At 38.4% G+C, this 22061-nt stretch overlaps 1 long non-coding RNA gene across 2 annotated transcripts in view; it reads right to left on the bottom strand.

Moving 5' to 3' along the window:
• The window catches only part of LOC148185510 (uncharacterized), a 100233-nt gene that overhangs the window by 12431 nt on the left and 65741 nt on the right, over positions 1-22061 (bottom strand). The window contains exon 4 of one of the 2 annotated variants that reach the window (XR_015775917.1): positions 7185-7301. The exons of the other annotated variant lie outside the window; for it this stretch is intronic. This is a non-coding gene — a long non-coding RNA (uncharacterized LOC148185510). The remainder of the gene's footprint in view (positions 1-7184; positions 7302-22061) is intronic. 2 annotated transcript variants of the gene reach the window in all.

The raw sequence follows: 22061 nt of genomic DNA, 5'->3' as shown, positions 1-22061 counted from the left end.
GCACATAATTTGGTTTCTGCTACAAATTTTGTGACTCACAAACAAAAGAAGAATTAGTGCCTTTCTATTTTATGCCTCAGTGAAGCAGTTGAGTTGCATTTTCAGTTTATATCCACATCTGCCATTCTGTCCCTATGATATGACAATGAATAATGGCAAGAAGAACATGCGGAACATCATGATGTCACAGTAAAGCTGACCTTCAACGTTTTGGATATAAAATGAGTTCTGAGACGAATGCCAGATCACAGTGACCTTGACCCTTGAGCATTACGATCTGATCGCTTTATTGTCACGCCCAAGTGAACTTTCATGTCAAATTTGAAGAAATTCCCTCAGGGCCTTCTTAAAATATCATCTTCACAAGAATGACAGAGACAAGGTTACAGTGACCTATGATCAAAAAAATCTAATCAGTTTATCGTAAAGTCCAAGTAAATATTTGTGCCATTGTGAAGAAATTCTCTTAATTTATTCTAGAGATATCATGCTCACAAGAATGGGACTGATGGATGGATGCACAGACAGATAACCCAAAACGTAATGCCTCTGGCCATTGCTAATGCCAGCACAGAGGCAGTAAAATGTTGGCGTGACAGTGGTCTCACAGTATATATCAAATTGAATGTATGCAGTTTTACTTTAATGTATCTCTGGACTTTGTTGTTTATCTCTGAGCAGTTGCAGCCAAGAAAATTCCACCAAAATGACTCCAACTTAATGCACTGTTTGCTTGGCTACATTACAACAAGAGCATTAGTACTTTATAGGTGCTGAGATGGAAGGGTGAAGTAAGAAAAAAAAAATCCACCAGTCAACACATAATGTGCTGTGCTTGCACGAAGACAATCGCTGAATAAAATATGCAATTAAAAAGACTGGAAAAACAACTGGGAGAGAGGACGCTAAAGTCTTTTGTACTTTGCAGGATTTGAAGTGCTGGAGCCAGAATAGTGTGAAAAATGTAGGAAAAGGTGAGACAATAAAGTAGCCCAAGGTCACTCACTTTGTTGTAGCCTGTATGGTTTGTGAAATGCACGGTTTTAACTGGGAAAAGAAAGATTTGTATAAGTTATTTATATTGACAGATTCTAGATGTAATTGGAGAAAAGCACTGGGCTACTGGGCCAAACATGGTTACAGAGATCAGTACAAGTAAGCAGGGTGAAGCCATTCATCCACTCCCTCTCCGCCTGCGCTGGAGAGTCCAGATCAATACAAGGGAGAGCTGCATCAGGCAAAACTAATTGTGGAGGTGGAGGTCGGGCGGTGCACCTATCCTTTAAAGTGCTTTAAAATGTGCAGTGAGCTTTCTGTACAGCAGGGAGACCCCTCCAAAAACACAATGTGCTGGGTGACTGTTTGATTGCCTATCTGCTGTGTCAGTAAAAAATAAAAAGGATAGTAGAAGTCTTCTAGAGTTGAAGCCAAAATGATTTAGAAGTTATTTGACTCTTTTACAGCAGGTGGTGGCTCAGTGGTTAGTGCTGTCACCTCCCAGGAGCCAGGCCCATTTGTGGCGCTTTCTGTGGGGATTTTGATTGCTCTCCCTGGACTCCTTTCTACATTTCAAAGTCAGATTGATTGGAAACTGTGGGGACAAATGTGAGTTTCTAGGATGACTTCCTCTTAATGTATGCTGGAGCAGACTCAAGCCCCTGTTTCAGCAAGGATTTATTCTGAAAAAGTGTCCCTAAGCAAGACATTGAATGTCAGGAGAAGCTCCTGATGTGTGACCTCTGTAATAAAGTATCAAATAGTACAGCTGTGTCCACAGAGAGCTTCAGTGCTCAGTACAGCTTTTGTGCATATCGCATAAAACTTACGACGTATTACATGCATGAAACTTAGAATCTAGATCATGAAAACAGAAGATCTTTTTATTCTTTCTTTTAGTGCAAATTAAGGATGACACAAATGTGTAGTAACAGATTATTCCATATATGCGTGATGGAAAATACTGTATATCATAAGTATGCTCATTGTTTAAGTGTTCAAATTTGAAAGCTATGAGGTGGCACCACCTGATGTGAGCTCTATGCTTTAGATCACACATGGGCTTACACAAACAAAATCAATTAAAGAGACAAGCTGCCGAGGAGTAATTATGTCCATCCCTATGTCAGATGCATAGCAACACAGGTTAGAAACAGGCATTTCCTGTATGGATGCTATGATGAATTTGTCTAAGTTTGCATCATGACAAACAAACAAATGACAAACTGCGATTGGTTTGTACTGCATCACCATAAACCACCACAAACATAACTGTAAATGCATGTTAATGTATTTTTCTTAAACTGAATAACACCACACATGGGCTCTTTGGAAAAGCGGTTGGGTAAAAACCCGTTTGCATATTGTTTTATATTATTTTTTTCTATTCTTTGAGTTTGTAGGATCTTTCTAGAACTTCTTATCAAGTGTCTCATCTTAGAGGCACTTGATTTAATCACATGGATTAATGTGCAATAAGTCTTAGGATCAATTTATTTTTCGGCAATTTTCCAAAACACGATAATGCATCCGCATGCACTCAAAATAACACACATGTACAGACGGAACATTTGGAAAGCACCCAATTAAGTCCAATACAACTCTCTCAAGTTATGTGTGAGTGAATAACGCAGTGCTTCTACCAGCCTGGATATCTACGTTCAAATCCAATCACATCAGCTGGGTCTCATGGGTTAGCAGGGAAATGGCATAATCATCTGTAGACATTCAGCTATCGTAGCCTTCTTGCACTTAAATTAAATTTTTGGTATCGAGACTCAATTTGTCATATGAAATTGCTGTTTCATTAGATTTCAACTGACCCCTCTTAGGCTTGCTGAGTGGACGAGAGACGATATTGAAAACAATACAGATTTTTTGAACGTATGTGTGTGTGTGTGTGTGTGTGTGTTAGCAGATGAAGATAGAAAAGGGCCCTGTCCGTTCTGATTAAGTCAATGAAATCCTATTTGAAACTATATTGTATATTAGATGAGAGCTGCTAAATGATAACAAGCTCTTCCTCTGAACCAGGAGCTCAATCACAAAGGCTATGAAATTTCAGCCCAACCACTAAATGGAATTCACAGCCTTATCAGCTCTTAACTAGGGAAGATTAGAAAATAAAATAACACCTGACTAAAATATGTAGTTCAGAACTGTAGTAGTATTCATTTCTTCACACAGCACAACCATGCATTGTCTTAATTGAAAACAAGGGCTCACTGACCTGTGATCTGCCCCTATAGATCATTGCATTTTTGTAGCCATGAAGCCATGGAGAAAATAACACATCTATAAAACTTTACCAAAAAATCATAATAATAATAATAATAATTATCGCCTCAAAGTTGATTGCCTCTGCAAACATAAGTTAACCTTTGGCCAGTAGGATATATAATATAATCACTTCTTCATTTTATCCAATGAGGACATTTGTGTGGAATTATGTCATAATTAGTGTATAAATTATGGGGTAATGGCCAAGAATATGTTTTGTGAGGTCACAGTGACCTTGACTTTTGATGTTAGAGTACCAACTTCTAATGGGTTCATTCTTAATTCAAAGCAGACATTTGTGCCAAATTTGTCACACTGACCTTTGATGACCGAATTCCAATTGTATAAGGCTCTGGATTCTTGACCTTTCCTGACACATTTTTTATTTTATATTTATCTGGATTTTATGCAGTTTTTAATTGTGGGCAAAAAAACTAAACTAAACTAAACATCAAATTCATAAGAGTGAGACAGGAGATGTCACAGGGACCTTAACTTTTGACCTTTGACCACTAAAATCTAATCAGTTCATTGTTATGTCTAAATGGACATTTGTGCGAAATATAAAGAAGTTCCTCAAAGGCATTATCGAGACACTGGACAGATGGACAGACAGACAACCCCCAAAACAAAATGCCTCAGGCCATGGCTATCACTGGTGCAGTGACGTTATAAGTATTTTATAGCTGATCACAACAACTGGACCCATAAAAAAAGAAGGCTCACACAACCTAAAAGCCCTCCAGGTCAACATTCATTTCATAACTAAATATAAATGCTATGTCTTGTCTGTATTTATGACTAAATGAACCAATTTAAAATTAATCAGTCTTCACAAAAGTCAAAAAATGCTCATCAATGTATCAGAATTGCTATTAAATTGTATATTAAGCTGCTATCCACACATATTACTTGATGAAAAAACCCGGCTTTCCAATGCATGATAACTGACGCCCATTTTCCAAAAGGAGCCACACTAACCAGATATGAAAAATTTCCTTGCAATAAAAAAAGTAGCTGACGTGTGATATGAGAGCAGAAAACGCACGCAGGGCGCACAGTCGTGTCTCTGGGGGTAATCAACAAATCTGTTTAGCTGCAAAGGAAAGGAGTTACTGTGAGAACATCCAAGAGAAGACTCCCTTTCCTCCCTTTGTACTGCTACGGCTTCGTTTCAACTTTGGAAAGGACAGGGATGAGTGAGACAGAGAGATTTAAGTCCTGTGGCAAGACTATTTTATCAGGGATGCCTTTTCGATTTGCCTGCTGATCCTCTGCTTACCTGCTACAGTATGTCACTGAGTGTTAGATAAATGGGGCCTCCTTTGTGACCATAAATCCTATTGATTATATTTTAAGGCCAATCTACATATAGTCTTCTTCACTTCCACGCACAAGCACTGTGAGCAACCCTCAGAGGTTGTTGAAAAAGAGGTTGTTGAAATTTGGCTTGAGATATTCCCATATGAAGAGAGAAAATATAAAATGCATTACAGTATACGTCCCTTCTCTTTGTTGTAGCCACCTACACTACAGTACTTTGTCAAGTTGTTATTGTAAGCCTTTAGAATCTTTAGAAGCCTCTGGAGTCTTCATTTTCACTTCAGAAAAGTATGATTTCAGATTATGTAAGAGTTAAAGTTAAAAACTGCATGTAGTTGGCTCAGCAGTGGATGCTGCAGACCTCTTGTGTGTCTGCGAGTGGAATACTTTCAGATCATTTAATCATTTGCACGTGTACCTCCTGATGTGGCAGGTAGATAGATTTATTCAAGAGATGGATGTTTCATTTTGGATTTCAAGGAAATGAAATGCAAGTATGAATAGCTAATTATAAGGTATTCCTGTGGAGTTTATGTCCACTTGTGGTGCTGTAGTGTTGATTTTTGATGAGCATGCCCTGTGTGGTTCTACCAGCCAAGCACACATGCACACCACAAGCACAGACAGACATTTTAAGTATCATATTCGCCCCATGTTCAGTTTAGTGTCTTTTGTGGCATCTCAAGGCCATGAAATAATAATCCCCGGGACTGTTGCACTGTCATAATAAAAGCGTTGTTATCCTAGTTCAGTTATAAAGTTTGAAACGGTTGACAATGGTTGACAGTTGAGAGAGCAATGTAGCAAGATATTTGAAAATTTGCCTATCAAAGAACATTCATTTACATGTCATCTGCACATGTAATAGTCAAAAATAAACCAAAACTATGTTCTGTAACTCTGTGGTTTGTGCAGAACACTTCCACTTTGTCATTTAAGCACTTTTGTCCATACATTCACAGCTGAAAAAAACCCCACAAGGTCTCGTTTGGCTCTCTGGAATGGTCACTTTTTCCGTATCACATAAAAAGCAGTAAATATAGCACTCCATTCACATCCCTCCACAGGGTTGCGGTTTTACATTCGGCCCACAGCGACATGCTGAAAGGCTTGACCCCAGCCGGGTTGTCAGATGCTGTCAAGCTGGCAAGCTGGGTCTGATTGCTAACATGGCAGTCTGACTCGCAACAAGTCGTACCAATGAGAGGTGACCTTACAGAATCACAAAAACAAAAGAGTTGTGTCGACACTGCTAACAAAATCAGGGCCTGGATGTGAGGTTAGAGGAGACAAGCCGGCACTATATCACTGACTTTGGGCTATTATTCTTATATTTTCCTTCTATATTCTTTTAAGTGACATATCAAGTGATATTATAATGATAATTGGACTTGATAATTACACTAAACTCATTTTGTGTAAGAACTTCGGTGAAAAAAAAGCATGACTTTTGCAGAACTACTACTACTTTTTTGGAACACCTACATACCTTAAGGAGACGGGTAGGTAGTCAAAGGTGCAACATACAAAAAAATGAACTAAGAATATTAACAAAATTTGAAACAAGTAACAGTTCTGACTAGGGATATAACAATGCATCACAAGGCAGTTAAAAATTAATAAAAAATATGTGTGATTCAAATTGGTGAGATGACAAATGAACCATGATACTGTTTTTGAACAGCAATAGGCGTAATCTACTTTTGACTTTGCTTGTTCAACATGTACGTCATGTCTGAGACTAGAGACAGCTTGCCAACATAAATTAGACGAAGCAAAGGCTCTTCGACAGGTGATATCGGTGCACCCTCCAGTTTCAAATCGGAAGTGTGCTTGCTTCCTTAAGTCATAAAATAATAAAAGCCAGAAGATAACAGAAGAGACAAAAACAGTCTGGGAATATTGCAGGAGGGTGTTGAACTACACAAACAGTACAACCAACATTATGCAGCACATTAAGCACGCACATTCCTCCTTAACGACGACTACATGGCCAAACCACACTGACAAGCGCATTTGCAACCCTGCTCACTCAAACGAGTACAAGAGCCAAAGGAAGTGTCCAACCTATTACCCACGAGTGGGAAACGGCCAACTTAGTTCTTCAAACTCGCCCTCTCTGCTTTCCCCTCTAGCAAAAGCATACCAACTGTTTTTGGGACATGTCATTTTTTGACATTTTTGCCATACTATAGCCTTGCATTCTGGTTCATTTTTTAACATGCCATATTTCCATGTTTTGGCTGTTTTTGCAACTTTCCTTTTCACATCAGCCACCTCTGTCCCAAGTGAAAGGGATTTTTTACAGCAGGGGTCATTGTGAATGTCCAGAAATGTATTCATTGCAAAGTTTGTGCTTCGCATGTACACCCTACCTTAGAAATAAAAAGGGGTTCTTTAATTTGTTATAGAAAAGAAGAGAAAATGCAGTATTTTGTATAATTTTCTGTAATCACATTTTGTATTTAAAAAAAAAAATATTGATGAAAAATCAGAGACATCTGGGATTGTGTTGCAGAGATAGTCACTGCGTCCAGTCTGCCCTCAGTCCAGCACAAGCATTTGTTTTTGTTGATTTTAAATACCTGTAGCCATTTGGTGTCCTATTATTGTCCTTGATGTCCTCTTCTATTCTTGCAGAAGCTGTATTTGGTCCCATCTTGTTGCTCAGTGCAGTGTGTATGTGGTCGACCAAACAGTGTCTGCAGAATGTAGAAAATAAAGTTCACTGTTGTTAGCTGTGTCCGAACAGCTGGGCACAGCCAAGCCAAGCCAACCTGGTCGAACTAGCCAGCAGGCTCATCAACCCAGATTAATCAAGGCCTGTGCCCATAATCCAGGCAATTGAAAGACTATGTCTGATTTCACAATTTGACAATACAAAGTCCAAAATTGTGTGATTAGATTAGCCACGTCAGGCAGTATACTGCCAAGCTACACTAACTAGGCTAAGGCCTGGAACACGCTCCCTGCGTGAGCAGCGCAGAACCTGTTTTTTATTTTTGTTTCGGCGCCTATGTTGTCATGTTAGGGCAGCCACATTGCCTGCGTGAACATCGCTGGTCAGGCACGGCACATTTAGAGAAAAGACGGCTCGCTGATTTCTTCCACATGCCGCGTGCAGTTGTCAGAAGAAATAGACAGTGAAAATAGTGTTGTGATACTTGATTTAACTCTATTATGTATCTGTCCTACTAAAACTTTCCTACTTCAGTTTTAAAATAAAATCCTTGTGACATCTCTGTTGACAGAATCCCTTCGGTTGTCGACTCAAGGCATTTTGTTATGAAATATTTGCGGGACTGTTTTGCTAACAATGCAAGAGCTTGCTCGACTCTGGAATATGTACTTAAAATGTGGGGATACAAAACTCATAGCAGCAGGCAGCCCTGCAAAAGCATCACAGCAACAACACTGCCAATGTGAACACCGTGAGCATGAAACACTCTGCAGTTCAGTGAGATTGCCATCTCGTGCTGCTCATGTAAGCGGTGTGTTCCATGTGTAAGCTTTCTTGCAAGCTTACAGTTTGTCACTTGTTTAAGTCTGCTTGCTACTTAATGTTACAGTTAGCTAAACAAACTTATAACAGTAACTATAAGACAATGTGAGAGTGGTAAATTATGTGTTTCTTGCCCTGTTGTTCATTTGTAGTTGGCTTTGAGGTGAAATGCTGCCTCCCTGTTTATTTGGAGCATGTGAACAGGCATTACACATCGCACCTTTAAATGATGTGGTGCTTATGATTCATGGATGTGTTGGAAACAAGTTGCAACTAATGCAATTCAACTTTAAGGGGTGGAATTCATAGATATGGCTAAATTGGGTCTTGTGTTTGATATTCTCTCAGAGGTCTATAACTGGTAGTATAATACAGAGTATCCTTTAGTACAGTTTACAATGTGGACTGGACTCAAAAGAGAAGAAAACGATTCTCAAATAATACTGCAGGCATTTGGTCAAATGCTTCCAAGATCTTTGAAACCCTATTTTCCAAAAGAAAAATGCATTTCAGAAAGATAACTGTATCATTTCCTTAACAAATGTGTGCTGTAAGAAAGCCATGATACTTGCCCGACTCTGAAGTGGTAAAAGAGTTGGACCTATCCATGGGCAGAATAATGGGAAACTGCACTGATAAATATTGAACATCCTCTAATGAAAGAAGATCAAAAAGCCTGAGCTGACGACGAGCAGAGCCGACACATCTTCACCATAAATAAAACATGAGATACTGCAGGCTTCTTCTCCCAACCCAGATTTAATGAGAGAAAAAATAACAAACACATATGGTGGGACATAACATTGCACTGCGCTCTCAGATTATCTCACAGCAGGAAAAACTGGATAAGGAAACCCTAAAGATGGTTTAAAATATATTGTTTAATGTATTTGCTCTAAGTACTTTAACAAAGTACGTTGTTAAATTTAGTGCAGGAAGCAGTTAATGAAATTGTTTTCTGAGGCCTGAGGTACTTTATTTTTTCAAAGTGTGTGTATGTGTGATATGTAATTTCGAGGTGAGACCAGCATGCAGCAAAACTGAACACCCAGAGAGAGGAATCTGTGAATCTCTGAATACTGTAATTATTTCCTCCCCACAACTCTCTCTAGGAATTCGATGTTTGATGTTTGCATGTTATGTTTATGATTGGGGCTTAATAAGAATCAGAGCGCACCACGGCATAGTAACAGTATATTTATGTTGATGACTGTTATTAATATTGATGGAAATTCAAAGGGTTCAGTGAAAAGTAGGGATGTCTTGATCATATTATCCTCCCAATTCCGATCCTTTAATATTGAGTTAGCCCAACAAGTCTGATGTAATATTTATTCTTGTTACACAATATTTGTCTTCCTGCATAATATAGATGCATGGTACATACAAGGCAACAGTAAGCCTGGAAAAAGCATTCAAAAATCTAAATCTAATTACTTTCAGTGCAGATAGAGCATAACATACACACACTGATTCATCTACTCCTGTGATTTGTGTTTCTTTTCATCAGCCTTTCATCTGCAGACAGTCACTAGCTAGCATTAGCTACCCATTAGACAGAGACAGTCTGGACAAAGTAGAATCAACACACTTTTCCATAGACACCTGTCGCTCAAGTTCTCGCAACAAAGGATGACATCTCGTCAAAAAACAGACTTAGATCTCAAATCAATGCGTGGTCTTTTAGTTCACTGTGACCTTCATGTAGATGTGACCATTAAACTCGAAAAGGCCTCACTCCCACTGTACAAAAAACCTGCCAATATCCACTAGCATCTGGCATTTTAATGCAATGAGAATGCTTACCATTAGCCTTTACACACGCGTCAAATGACGCGACACAGTTAGACACGGGTTTTTATCGCCTCTGGCCCCTATCAGCATTGATGGGAATACAACACCCACAGTGAACGCAGCAATTTCAGGTCCTTAACCGGCAAGATGCAATGACGTGCCTTTGCTAATTACATCCGTCTCCTCCTAAGCTGCACTAAAACACAGATCCAAATACATCTGCACCGAGTTATTATATTACGAGAAGAAACCACTAAAAGTTTTCAAAGACCTCTGTACCTACTGCTGTCTATTGTTTACCTGCTCTCTGGCCTGTCTATGACACATGGACACATCAGCAAACCCCAGTAGTGTGGGGCCAATTGAGCAAGTGCACCACAGACTTAGAGCAGCCAAGCAGCTAACTTCCAGTTCAGCACTCCGCCAACTTGAATGGTGATGAAATTATTTAATAGTGCCGCTCTTCAAAAATTTTCATTCCAAATGGATCAAATCCGAACTGGGTCTATGGTGTTAAAAAAAAACAAAAAAAAAAAAACAATGTATGCACTGATTTACAGATGTCTCTTTTAACAGTGTATGTCTATGGATCTTTTTGGGTCCAGTGGCAGCACGGATGTATGTAAAACTGGCTTTAAAGCCTGGCGCTGCCCCTGAAGGCTTGATCTGGCATCATGACAGTCCCATAAGTTATGGTGACTGAGCATATATTACAACAGTTCACATCACTTTCTGAGACTAGAGTGCTTTAGTCAGAAAATCTGTGTACATCGCAATAACAAGTTGTGTAATTGTCAATAAATGTTATGTATTGAAGATTGTGTAGAGGCATGATAGTTACAGAGAATGGCTTTATCTGCACCATGAACAAAACACTGAAGTTCGGGTGCTTAAACCATGAAAGCACTTACAAGTAATGATCAAGCTTGCATAGGTCCTCTATTAGTAGTAGGCAAACTATGCAAAGTCAACATATTAGATAAAAAAAGAAAATGAAGATGCTATGCTTTCTCTGCCTTGTTTTTGGCCGCCACCCACCCCTCCAAATGGACTGCACAGTCAAGGCTGATTCTGACCCAGCTTTAACATCAGAGTCTAGATAAAACACATCACCAGACTGACATGCAACACAAGAACAAATGGAATATTTTCACAGAACAGAGCGATTGCGGCTCCCCAGAGCGCTGTCCCTCTGATCCCTCTGACCCAAGCAGCTGACCCTGACAGAGAGGCCATGTGGGCGATGGCGCCGGCCTCTGGGTTTCCTGACTCCATATTGGTGGGCAGAATGACCAAGGAGCTGTATTGTGGCATCTTGCCATCTGATGATGCATTGGCCACCCACTTAGTCTTGGGTCTGCTAGCTGTTTGATTACTCGTACTCATAAGTGCAAAGAAATGGTGGAATTTTTCAAAAAGACATCCCCCTTGATTGCCAAGTCTTCAAAAAAATCGGTTAATATTATACTTCCACAAATGCCACTTCACTACTGGTCATGCTCAGTTTCTACAAGACCCAGTTAAGTTGATCCTCAGTGGTGCTCATTATCTGATCACCCTTTACTTATATTGTCATCTGCAGATTAACTATGCTGAGCATTGTCATATTGACTGGACTGTTCTCACCCACATCTATATTCTGTAAAGACATTCATGAATCATGTCTCTTTCAAGACTGCCTTTGAATTCATATCTGGTCCATGTAGCCGCACTGAATATCACAAGATGGAAATCAGAATCCTGACTGTATAGTAGTCACACTGACAACATCATTATACTGGTTAGATATACCAAAAGGCAGCCATTCTCTTCCTTTAGTATACAACAATGAGTCATTTTGATTGGATAAAAGTTTGACTGTGATTCATCATAAAATGATTGACTGAATAAAAAAGCCGTGTTCATTGTTGCCACAAGGCAAACCAGGAAAAGATTCTGACACTTCGAAATAATAAAAAATCTGTACTATTGGACGGTGAGAGACATGTGCATGAATCCATTAATTACATGTGAAAGCGCTACAGAAACAAAACCTATTAAATCTGACAAACAACAGTTTTATCTCCTCATGGGAAACTCCTCCGGCAACTGGAGGTCCATCATCAGGCTTCTCAGTCTGTTACTACAGCAACCACTCAGCACCAGCACCATCTCATGTCACTGACCCAATTCTCACTTCTCCAACCTCAACGTGCCAGAGTATGCCTGTCAAACTGATCTGGAAGTATTTCTAAGGTTCGCAATGAAGTGCAGCTTTCGAGACGTGTGAAGTAGTAGCCCTGTGGCTGCTGGTCCTTCCGCTGGCTGAGGTGCAAGTGTTGGCCAACAGTTAACAGATTTCCAAGAGCTGCAATCAGCAAGGATGCCAGTTCTTGCTGCGGACACTTGTGAACCAGTCTACAAGACATTGTCTCTGCACTGTACCCCCTCATATGCTGCCAAGATGGACAAAAATAAAATTGCACTTAGTGGGAAAGATCCAAACTAAGGCACTGTGTGAGAAGACAGTGTGTGTGTGCAGAGAGTTTCCAAATTAAAGCCACTAATGAGAGACTGTGACTCAAGATGCAAGATACACTCACTGTGTACTAACGCAAACTTTGGTTATTATTTAAATAAGAATTACTACCTTGCTGTTGTATGCCTCCATAAAACAGTTAAGATGTAGTGACAGTGTCCATCCATATGTGTGAAAATGTGGATGCTAAATCCTTCAAGTTGTTGTTGAGATAGAAAAATGAGACAGATTAAGTAACAATGACCTTTGACCACCAAAATGTGATCAATGCATCATAGAGTCCAATTTGTTGTTTGTGTCAAATTAAAAATATTCCCCCATTCAGATATTTTGTTGTAAAGAACGGGATGGAAAACCTATAACACAATGCCTCTGGTCACTGTTATTACCAGCATAAAAACATTCTCTAGATTCTGAACCACACTGTTGATTACAGCAATCTCACCTCATTCGGATGTCACATCTATGTTATACAATTAATTACATCATGCCACTTTGTTGTTGTTTTGCATTTGTTTTAGGATTTATTTGTCCTGTTTCGACCGTTAATTATTTCCACTTGACTTAATTTAGTGCATTAACCACCTGGCTGCATATAAAAGAGTACCAGGTCCTCAGGACTAGGATTAAGTACTGCTGATCTAGAGCAGCACTTATCAACCATGAGTCATTATGGCCGGCATTTATGCAGGTTACTGTGCTTCTCAGACACTCCATCTGCTGTATTCACTGATCAGAACATCTTCAGTGAAAGAAGTGAATGACTCTTTTAAATCAGCAGCTTTAGTGTTTAGTTGCAATGAAAACCTTCATGTTCTTGGCTCTGGATTGCACATTATCAAAGGCAAGGTGAAATGTACATTTGTAAAGGCGGGATGTGAAAGCCAAAGTACCTGCACACAAATTTAACACTGACGAGAAAAAGCATGCAGACACCTAGTGCACATTAGTTGCCATTACTTTTTTTTTTTTAAATTTCAAAGGCGTTCAGCATAATATGACTTAAATGCCACAATGTTATATCTCAAGGGACTTCGTTCAGTGGTTCAAAACTGAAAAGCTAAAATCCATTGGTGCCTCTGAGGCAATAAACACTGGCTGTCAAAAATTGGGAGTTAAGTTCTGTTCAGGTGCAAGGATGGAAATAACTCTAATAAGGTTAATTAAAGCAATTTCAACTTTTAGTGGAATCTGTGAGCTAGTGTAAATTGGTGGGAGCAAAATAATTACTCTGCTCTTTGAAAAGGTCCGACGTCCCAATTAAAATAAAGCAGGTTTACATAAAATTCCAATTATGCATGTTTAGCAAAAAGCAATTCAGAATCAGACCACTGTATCTTTAATTGCTTGTCATACAGGTAAGAGGCAACCTGTGTAATTTGTCATGGAAGTTATGTGCTCCTTCTCTCGCTTTAGCTGTATGCCAATTACAGCTAAAGCCTCCTCGCTATTTGTTTTCCAGCGGTAGTGAAAAGGAAATGGGCCTGGGCTGCTGCCAATCAAATGTAATAAAAGGGTTCTTAGGGCTGTATTAATTAATTGTCAATTAATACTTGAAGGCTGGGTAAAAGGTGACTCCTAATACCCTACAAACTTTCTCTCTCTCACTACTTTAACCTGTCAGTCTCATCTGAGAGTCCCAGAGCTGGGTAATTACACTTTTTACAATAGTGCACATGCTTACTTGCCCACCCCTATCATCTCTCCATTCGTAGGCCTCATGGGTAGACTAAGTGGAAGGGAAATCAGAAGTAGGGCAGTTTGGAAACAGGCATGCAGGGTGACTCATCACTTGAAGCAAGAGGAGCACCACCAGCGGGCATGATGTTCACAGTGGAGTCAAAACTGATCATTGACTATGACTGAGGCAGGTTAGCTTTTGCACGGATCATTCTCTTCAGGGGAGCGGACTTGATGCTCTCTGCTATTTAATATTTGGCTGCACCCTCTTACTCTATGAATATGAATCGACCCTGTGTCACCATCATATTTAAAGCCGCTTCCACATTGATAAATAACTAGCTGGAAATCAAGGAGGAAAGAAATAAAATACAAATGAGGAGGTTTTACAAGGGAGGATACTTTTGTCCTTGTCACCAGTAATAGCCCTCTAGGACCTCTGGAATTATTTTGCAGGCACAGCAAGAGTTATAAATTTGGGATTCAGTTTTACCCACTTTTTGTTTTTAGGGATAATGTTATGCCTTAATTTCTTCTGTCCTTGTAGAGGTAGCACCTCCATTAGATCACACAAGTTAACCTCAAGAATTCATCTTCTGTCTGAAGCAACCATTCCACTACTCGCTCTCTAAAGCTCTACAAGGCGCTGCTGAAATAAGGAGTCCCACCTGGAGGAGCACTCGGCCAACTACAGATCACAAACTGGATTACACTTCAACTCTGGTTCTCCTGTCCTCGTGTTCTAAGAGGTATTTTATAATCCCTCTGTCAGTCCCGGCAGGATCTTTAAACCATCATTTTGTCCTCTTTCACCTGAATATCCACTTCACAAGTTCTACAAAGTCTTGAAAAGTCTTATCAGAGCTTCTGCTTAAATCAGATATTCTCAGTAAAAGTTCTCTTGATGGTTGTGAAAAATAAATTCCCAGAGGTAGTCATCAAAGCTGCTGACATTGCCCTCATTACCACCTTGACTTTGTGCATCTTGGATTTGTGTCCAGTGCTGTACTGGTATGTATGTAAGCTGGTGCAACGTGGGAATTTGGATTTAAATAATGGCAAAATAGGAGTTTCGGTGGCCTGCCATTAAAGCATTTCCCACCAAGAGTAACTATAATTGGAGCACTAATTGTTTTTTGTTTGTTTTTTTCTTTTAGTGAAAATATTACTTGTTATGTGAGAACCTGGACAGAAACTTATTTTCCATTAACATCCAAATTAAGTATTTTTAATTGTTGAATGGCTGTTGGAATATGTCAGTTGCTAGAAGTTGCAACCATTAAATATTGAAAGAAAGTTTAAATTGTGCATTTGAGAATGTAATTTGGTGTGACAGTAGGTGGCAGAATAAGTGTTTAGTCATTTGCAAGGCCACAGCAGTCAATCCAGGGGGGGAAAAAATACTTTGTCAGTGTGTTCACATGCCTAAATACAGCCAAAATTCGTGTGGAGGTTTTGCAGTTATGTAGAGATATGAAATGTGGGCTAAGTAAAAAAAAATGCATTGGGTATTAATGATTGATTTGTATGCTTTTCATAAATAATGAAGTTATGTAAATATCTAGAGAGACAGTAAATTAACAGTCAAAGCAAACACTCAAAGTTGAAATGGAAAAAGAAAAATAGGATTAGGTAAAAAAAAAAAAAAAAAAAGGGCATTAAATTGGCTCCTGGACTAAATTATAAAGGACAGTATCATTGATAAGCTCCGACATTATGGGTTCTGTAAACAGCAGAGCAGAGAGGCTGTGGTGGAGACAAAGTCAGGATAATTCAAAGATTATTTGAGTTCACGACTATGCTCGTCACTGCTTGTCACTCAACAATACTTTACTCAAAACAAAAGCTGCCTGTATTTAAATCGGCTGTTTACCTTAGGCTGCCACGTATCCTAACATTTGGGTAATTATTGTACATCTTTCGCTGCTTGCCGACACAGACCAGCCTCTCCTCCCTCTACCTGCGATACCTGCAGGCAGTGAATCACATCAGCAGAAGAGGGAGGAAAGAGGAGGACAGGATGAAGGACTGATACTGACTGATGAAAACTAAACTTGACTCAGTACTGTGATGTCAAGAGCATGATTTACTGTTTTGATATTTTAGATTTGTTGCTAGTGATATATCTTTGACTTTGCCATTTAAAACATGAGTAAAAACATTTTGTTATATTTAAAACATTCAATCCAAGTCCTGTTCTGAGTGTTTTCTTTTTAAAAATAACATATGTTTAAAAAGCATTAATTTAGTAATAAAAAATAACCGATAACAACTATTGATAAAGAACCAAACCGATATGGAGTACTGATAAGGGGAGTCATATATTCATATCAAATAAATACTAAAACTAGAGTTACTACCTCACCTAAATGTCTCTGCAAACCAGTCGACTTGCAGTCACATGTATGCTTTGTACACACACCTTCCTCCTGCCAGCACAGAAGATCTATACAATCAGCACAGTTTCAAGATCAGTGTCACTTAAAGTCTCCCCTTCTGTTCCTGTAATGAGGTTGCGTAATGACCATGAAAAGTTTTGCAGAACATTATGACGTAAAAGTGAAGCTGATCTTTGGGTTACAAAATGCCATCACCATAACTATTTATCCTAATAGAATGTTTTCCAAATCAAGTGCATGTTTGTGGAAACTCCCTCAATGCCCTCTTGAGATATCAATTTCATGTAAATGAGACGACCACAAGGTCACAGTGACCTTGAACTGTGACCACCGTATTTCAGTCAGCTCACCCTTGATTTAAAGTTGACAACTGTGCAAAATTTGAAGAAATTTCCTCAAGGTTTTTGAGATATCACATTCACAAGGATGGGACAGGAGGACAGACGGACGGACAGATGGACGAATGGAAAAAACCCCAAAATTAATAATAATGCCATAATACCCCTTGGTCATGGCTTTTGTGAAAATTAATATACAACCAGTGAGGTATGCATACAGTGAGACACTTACAGATGTTTATTAGTGCTGCAGTACCATACATGTAGTAGTATAACTGTATGCCGGCAGTTAAATATTTGGCTTGGGTTACACCCACTATTTGAGGTAAAACATGGGTACAAATTATTTTACTGATTTGACAAAAAAAAAACAACATATTTTTATTGATGCAGTAATGAGCTACATTTACATGAAGACAAGGCTGGCCAGCTGACTTGACAATATATGCCTTGTTATTGGCCTTTTAACATTATGCCTGCCTAGTTTGGAATAAATTAATGGGCAAAAAGCTTCCATTTCATCAATAAATTGTATTTCTATTTCAACCAGGATTCCTTATTTGCTGCCTGACCGTCTTGCACCGACCAACTGTGCTCCTGTGGCTCTGCACATTGAAGTTTAAGAGCCAAGACAATATTACTGCCTCCTCAGACACTCTGCCTCGGAGAAATGTGTGTATACTGGGCAGCAGTAGTAGTTTATAAACTGAAAGAGCACTGGCGCATTTATTGCAAACTGTCACATATCCTTGCCCGTGGGTATAAAGGTAATCCGATACTCCTTGGAGCCCCGTTTTTTCCACTCTAACAAACACTGTCATGGTCTGTTGTAAATTAGATTCAAGATTTTGCTATGCTGTTATGTATTTTTATGTGAAACTCAATTAAGCCTGCCAAATACATTATACAAATTACTGATAACTACATTTTCCCTCTTGTATTCCAGCCTTTGGACTATATTTTTTATCTACACTATTTAAGTCTGACACAATTAAAACAACAAACATTCAATTTAGTCTTCATGACTGCACTTTGGGAAATACACAGATAAATTAATGTTTTTATGTAATATCTTTTTTATGATTACAAGACTAGTGAGAGATGTAATTTAAAATGTATAACACACTAAGCCTCCAGATGGGATACCTAAGCTGATGTATTATGAATCATATGTTTGAATGTATTGTAACTGTTGGAAACATTAACGCTTGTACAGAACAGGATAAAAATGTTGCCATCAAAAAGGCCTCTAAGTATTTTTATCTACATTATATATCAAGCTTAATACCACCCATATGCCACTGCTGCACACAGACATGCCCAGGCATCTGTTGAAAAATATTCAATAATAATTGAATAATAATAATTCAAATTATGCACAAAGAAGAATAAAAAGGCCCTTTTTTAATTGACGATATTGATTGCATACCATTTAACATTTGTTTGCATCAGAGGAAAATAGATCAGCTTGCGCTGACCTCTGAGGGGAAGATAATAACCACAAAGCATCCCTTGATCCATTATTTTCAGAATATAAACTCTGGCAAAGATACTACCGAGAGGATGAGCAATTAGTGTCCAATTTAGGACACAACATAACCACTTCAAGGTCCACAAAAAAATGGATGATAACTGGAAAAATAGTTGCTAAACAATGGTCTAAATAGGCTTCAGATCCTTTTTCCTCACTACCTTTTTTAATGAGATGCAACATAAGAGAATTAAAACTGATTTTCATAACATAACACATTGGCAAAAATGCACAAGAGTGTTGTGACACCTCGATATCCTTGTAAATAGTGACGTAAAACTTGCTAAATCTCAAATGTCTTTTTTGTTCACCCCCCTCCAATGTTTTACTACTTGGAGGGATCATCCCACACCACATACTGTAGAGCAAATGCACTTAAAAAAGGGACTATTGAACTATAGCTCAGACAGCTAAACCCAACCAAGTACAGCTGGCTTTTCTTCCCCTTCCATATGTTAAGCTCCTACTCTTTAATAGAATGTCTTTAATCCGGAGGCATGTTGTGCAAAGCGGTATGAAAAATCATGTTTAGAAGATTAGCATTGGAATCCTCGTTCTTCTCGCCAAAGCTTATCACTTGAGGGGCTTTTTGATGCAGACTGCGGGGCAGCGCTGACTCAAATGTTTGTGTGCATCTGCACGCGTGTGTGTGTGTGTGTGTGTGTGTGCGTGTGTGTGTGTGTGTGTGTGTGTGTGTGTGTGTGTGTGCGCATGTCTGCAGGGACCTACAACTGGTGCATTACTCAGCAGTTTTGGCTGAGGCTGTTTTCCCAAAGCTGAGTCTGTATACAGTTCAGAGAGACCACTCCTTTGGATTTTCCTCTTTAACATGCACAAAATCTGTCCTTCAACTCCCCTCCTCTATAACTTTCACTTTTTATTGCAGCAGAAAACATTACTTTTGGAGGAAAACTGTGGAAGAAAATAAGATACGTAAGTATTATAATAGGCACTCATTATTTAATTGAAATTTAACCACTGAATTAATTAAAGTCTTGGACTTTGATAACAACGCATCCTCATTTTTTTCCCTAAATTTACCTTTTCTACCTAAAAAATCTGATTTAGAATTTTCTTCATTTGCCAATTAAAACTCTTAAAATTTAAAGAATCGAGACCTAGGAAAACCTGGATATTTATGTTCAGTTGCACTTTAACAGCACAAACTAGACAACTTAAGACTTAAGTCTTGTTGGTTTTATTTTTTTCGGGACTGTCTCTTCAGTCACATGACTGACAGGTTGTGTTCTGATTGTATGTAGGCTCGATTGCCTCTCTTGTCCTAAGGAGCCGGGGTATTACTATTTGAAATTTCTGGACTAGAATTTTTGGATCTGAGTTAGACCAATCAAATTTAACTAATGTTAAATTTGAATTTTTTAAACTTGAATTTTTTATATTTGAATTTGACCAGTTAAGATATAAATATAGCATTTGCAAATATAATCTATTTTGTATATTCTTATATCTGATTGTTTCTTAATTTTCAGATATGAATTTGTGAACACTGTAAAATATTTAAAAATATTTTTGAAATTTTAAACAATTTTTATTATCAAACGTCAAAGAGGTGCATTAAATTGGCTCTGGTTTTAAAAGTAAAATATTTTAATACTGTAAATTCAGTGGTGTTGAAATGTCAATATTAAGCATTACTTGGCTGTTAATATTTAAATACAACCTCATGAAATAAAATATATCAGCGATTGAAGATGTTAAAAAAGTGACTTAAAATATGTATTTAAAAACAAAGTACTGAAAATATTAGCAACACTACACAACATTACACAACAACACTACGCAACACAACATTAGTCACCTTGCAGCAACAGATGAATACATAATGATCCAGGAATCTTTGCCCTACAAAAAACGCTTCCCATCTGGACATTCAGTCTGCAGTCTCAAGCGCACTGCGATGCAACGAGACTCATGCAAACAGCAGTGTAATTAATGTAGTTATCTCGAGGGGGATGTTTAATTGATCAGAGACCTTAGTTTCGGAGACACACATGCTATGAATAGCAACACAGCGCGGAAAGGCATTAAAGGAGACCGACTGATTGAGAAAGAGAAAAAAGATAGTGTTCTTTCCAAAGCTTTGGGACAGTACCAACTTTTAATTGTTTCACAACTTTCTATTTTAAATTAAACATTCACAGTTTGACTGTTTTTAGAAATGACTGTCAGATTGTATCAAACAAAATCAGAAGGCAATTCAGTTTTATCACTGAATTACAAGCAGTGTCGGCATTTGATTTGTGTTACTCCAATTAGTTTTTATTCTCTTTCTTTCTATAATTCACTTGATTTGGCCACTTATCAGCAAGGTCTCAAAACACTTTAATATCACCTTCTTTCTCCTGCATTTTGTGCACACACCGTCTGCTTCTGGACTAGATCCAGTTCAGTATCTACAGTCTTGGCCTTTCGACAATTCCCTCTCCTTAGTCCAACTTTCAGCCTTGTTTCCTTTGAGGAGCTGCGACTTTGTTTGACGCCAAGGTTTGCTCCCAAACCCTCCAAATACTTCCAATTTCTACAAAGCTAAGCACATTCACACACTCATTTGTTTAAATGAACCTCTGCCATTGTTGAAACTGGTCAAAATATACTCGCAAGGCCATTAATGCATTTAGGAGATCTTTTCATTTGTTGGCCAATCAAGGCCAAGTCGTAACACAGCCTGACAGACCCGCACTGCACTGCAAGGACAATTTTTTTTATTATATTGAACTTCATTTGTGGTACAAGCATGAAAAGTTCAACTTCATTCATTCTCTGAGATTTATGCACATCAAACTATGGCACAAACAAGTCCTCAAAAAGAGCCCTGCACACGCAATTAGCCTCGAGCAAATTGGGTGACTCAGGCGTTGAGACTAATCCACCAAGACTGACAGTAGCTGAGGAAAACAGGTGCATAGGCCTGCTACTTTTAGCCATTTTAATAGTTAAGTTGGTGTCGAGGGTTGTGTTTAAACATTTTATGAGCCCCTTGAAGGCAAGCTGTTCCCTAAGTGCTAATGACTAAACTAAATTGAAATAGCTAAAAGGCCTTTAGTCAGACCAGTATCCAAAAATAAAAAGTTTTATGCCAGAATTGCGAAACCACTCATCAGCATCAACAAAAAAATTAGAAAAGTTAAATAAATATGGGGCTAAGGTAGGTACTTAGATGCTAAAGGCTGATGCTACTAGCTACACTGACAGTCAATATGTGAATATGTGAATAAATGAATAAGTGAATGCTGGCTAGCTGCTGCTAGGGCAGGGTGATATGGCTTTAAAATAATATCAAGATATTTGTAGGCTTTATCACGATACACTATAACATTTTCTTTACTCTGAAATCTCTCTAAACTAATGTACACTATTAAAATACAAATTATTAAATGAACCGCAGTTATAAAAAAAGTTGCTACTGCCATAAAAAAGTTACATGCACTACTATTATAATATAGTTTAATAAAATACTGTTATAATGTTAAAAAAAATCAAGTATAAAGTTAAAGATTTGTTGCAGTAAAGTAAAATAATTTTTAAAATAAAATTTATTTTGAAGAACCCGACTTATCTCGGGCCAGAAGTGTTGATGTTGTTGCTGTGGAGTTTAAGCATCCAGTCAACAGTTGGATGTTAGCAGAAAGTAAAACTGTAACCGCAGTATGAGGATTCATCCACTGCGAGCTGGAACAGT

The sequence above is a fragment of the Plectropomus leopardus genome, chromosome 24 (genome assembly GCF_026936395.1).
Source record: "Plectropomus leopardus strain MGB_pleo_1.0 chromosome 24, ASM2693639v1, whole genome shotgun sequence".
NCBI lineage: Eukaryota > Metazoa > Chordata > Actinopteri > Perciformes > Serranidae > Plectropomus > Plectropomus leopardus.
The sequence above is the reverse complement of the archived record's forward strand: the minus strand, read 5'-3'. Positions and strand labels throughout refer to the sequence as shown.